The sequence below is a fragment of the Chanodichthys erythropterus genome, chromosome 18 (assembly GCF_024489055.1).
Source record: "Chanodichthys erythropterus isolate Z2021 chromosome 18, ASM2448905v1, whole genome shotgun sequence".
Taxonomy (NCBI): Eukaryota; Metazoa; Chordata; class Actinopteri; order Cypriniformes; family Xenocyprididae; genus Chanodichthys; species Chanodichthys erythropterus.
Window position 1 is genome coordinate 9,220,059 of NC_090238.1, and position 3,236 is coordinate 9,223,294.

The following is a 3,236-nucleotide window of genomic DNA, read 5'->3' on the forward strand; positions in this document are numbered from 1 at the left end:
GTTTACAACAGTAGTGAGTGGTTTCATCTTTTTTATGGAGGGAATGATGGCACACACCAGAGGTCTTGGAGGGCGGATTGGGCATGCAGAGAGCTCATGCCCAGGAGAACTACAGTAGAGGCATAAATTCAGGGTCAGCCTTCGTTTATGTTCGGTGGGAGAGAGGCGAGTGTTGTCCAGTTGCATGGGTTCACTGGCTGGTTCTGGGGAGCTGACGGGTTCGGACCGACGGAGGAGGGAGTGTGGAAGTGGCTGGCCCTGGTGTTCTTCGAGACACGACTGCATATGAGTGCCTATGCGGATGGCAAGTTGGATGAAGCGTTCGAGGCCGATGGTGGAGTATGCAGCGAGATGCAATCGCAACTTCGGCTCTAAACCCTGGCGGAAAGAAGTGATGAAGGCTTGTTCATTCCACCCGCTGCTGGAAGCCAGAGTACGGAACTGCAAGGCATAATCACTCACTGAGTTAGATCCTTTTCTTTTGAAATTATAGAGTTTCTCACCGACTGATGAATCCGAGAGGGGTTTTCCAAAGACTTCGCGGAAATGAGAGACAAAGGCTGGATAGGATTTCACCACGGAGCCTTTCTGAATCCAGAGTGTGTCCGCCCAGCGGAGAGCTTTACCTTGCAGCTGTGAGATGATAAAGGCGATCTTAGCGGTATCAGTGGGGAAGAGTTGCGATTGCATCTCCAGGACCAGCTCACATTGCAGGAGGAATCCGCTGCAATCCTCCGCCGATCCTTAGTAGGGCGCCGGCCTGGCCATGGGACTGGCGTGCATGGTTGGAGAGTGAAGTGAAGAAGTGAATGAGGAAGCGGCGACAGGTGCTGGTGATGGTGACGATGGTTGTGGTGGAGTGAGTGCTCGGCGCAGTGCGTCTACGAGCTCCTGGAATGGGTCTGGTTGGCTCATGCTGATATCCTGTCGTTTGTTGGGTCCGGTCTTCTGTTAAAATAGATGACCGGACCCAAGGCAGATGTAAAAGCAAGTATGGCAGTTTTATTGATATCAGCATAAATCAGGTGAGTAAATGGTAAATGGAGAGTTTGATGAGATGATAGGAGAATGATACTGTCCTTTGTAACCACAAAAGTTCTTGGAAGATGACCCAGAAGACTGAAGACGGGGACCACTCACACACGGAGAAGCACACAAAAGGAAGACTGGAGACACTGTAGACACTGGAGGCAGGTAAGTAGCAGATAGGAGTCCTTGAGGTAAGTATACATAAGTCTGTGATACGTACAAGACTGGACAATGACTGTGTGTGTGAGTGTGGCAGATATAGTGCTGGTGATTGCTGTGGTGATGACGTGCAGGTGGCGGTGATTAGAACTCCGGTTATTGAGTGCGTGGGTATTGCAGGGAGGTGGAACCTGACGTGTCTGTGACAGTTCTTACTACAACTACGAAGTATGACCATATTAGCCCAGTTCTGTCAGCACTGCATTTGTTTCCTGTTAAACATCGTATAGATTTTAAAATCTTGCTAATTACTTACAAAGCATTTCAAATCTCAAATTTCAAATTACAAAATATTTTCAAATCCATTAAAGGATTATTAGGCTATATAAATTAGGTCAGCCGGAACCGGGAAAAGTTCCTATAACCTCCTTATAAAAAGTGAGTCAACTTTTCTCAAATAATCTGATTTACTTATGTCATTTGCTAAATACTGCTGTAGGGACCCGTTCGACAGACGTTACCAAATGGCTTTATCAGCCAGAGGCATGATTGAACAAAGCTTCATTTGGTCCAAAAGATCCATTTCCTGACAGGAAAAACCTAGCGTTTACAGAAATGATGACGTGACTTCTTTTAACAAAGGACTCTGTCTAAAGGACTTCTTTGCTCATCAGCAATAAACTAATCAGAACCCATCACGTGGGTCTGATCACATTAAATCTATTGATTCTCTCACAAAACCCTCTTGTATTATCGGACGGAACAGGAAAACACCCATCAACGGATTTAAAGACAAATCTGTCCTATCAATACTTCCCTTGTGTGACCGCCCATCGTGACCCGGTCACCCATGACTATGCTGAAGGACTCAATCTTGAATCTCAAATGGGACAATTGTCGATTACTTAAAGTATTAACTATATCCAGAATAACATTTGCTATGATGTGATTACTAATATGTTGGAGTCAATGCTTTATATGTTTGTAGTCCTGTATGCATCTTCTTTCTCTTATAATCATTGTTTTAATTAGGTCAGTCTAGTAATATGTGTGTAAGAAGTGTGTCGTGTTTGGGCTCTAAATGCAGAATTTATAATTCTCTGTAATTCTGTGTGAATGAAACATTGAAATTCAGTATCAGGAAAATATTAAGAAACTTTATGAAGTTGTTAATAAAACAGGAGAATGTTCTGCAGACATCACGCGATGTGATCAATAGACAATAGACGAGGCGTGTCTAATCTCCGTAGCAACGTCTCATTGGAGGATCGCATCCGAAGGATGGAGCCAGAATTGCTCATTTAAAAACTACGCTGCCCGAACAAGTCAAGGCAGTTGAGAAATATGAAGTAAAGTCAGAGTCAGAAGCTGGAAGTCAGAAGTCGGTCAGAAATACTTTGACCACGGCTGAAAAGTTGCTTGGGTCATGCTGAACAGAAGTTGAGAAGATCCTTTATCGGGGCTGATTTTCCATCTAACAGCCGCCGATTTCAACTACGAGCCACGCCGCTGATCAACAGCCGTCACATTCAGACTCCACAACCCTCGGTGAAATATCTGACCAAAGTCTCCCAAGAAGAGAGCTGCTCAAGCCAGACGCTCAGATCAGAACAGCTTCACCAGCCAGCAGCATCCTTCAAAGCTTCCGCGCAACCCACAGGGCTTTCCCGAGAAGACGTCACCTGAAAGACAGCCAATCCAGAACGGGATTCCGCTGTACACGAGTCACGGAACAACCCGATTACCTCAGCTGTCAGAGCAAACGCAGGTACAAGCAAACTTCTCTCTCTCTTGCTGGAAACTGGTGAAACTCCTTTAAACCTAAAGAATCAAGCCAAAGCTCTGCTTTTGTGATTTTCCTCAGGTTATGAGTTAGCACTGAACTTGGGACTTTTCATAACTCATCAACTCCGCGAATGTGTGTGCATGTATGTATGTGTGTATGTGTGTGTGTGTTTAGCCTTAGTTTCCTGTAATCATTAGAAGTAGTCAATAAATCTTGTTTTGATTTTCACATATAGTGTTTCTTGTATTGTGTGTCAAATTAC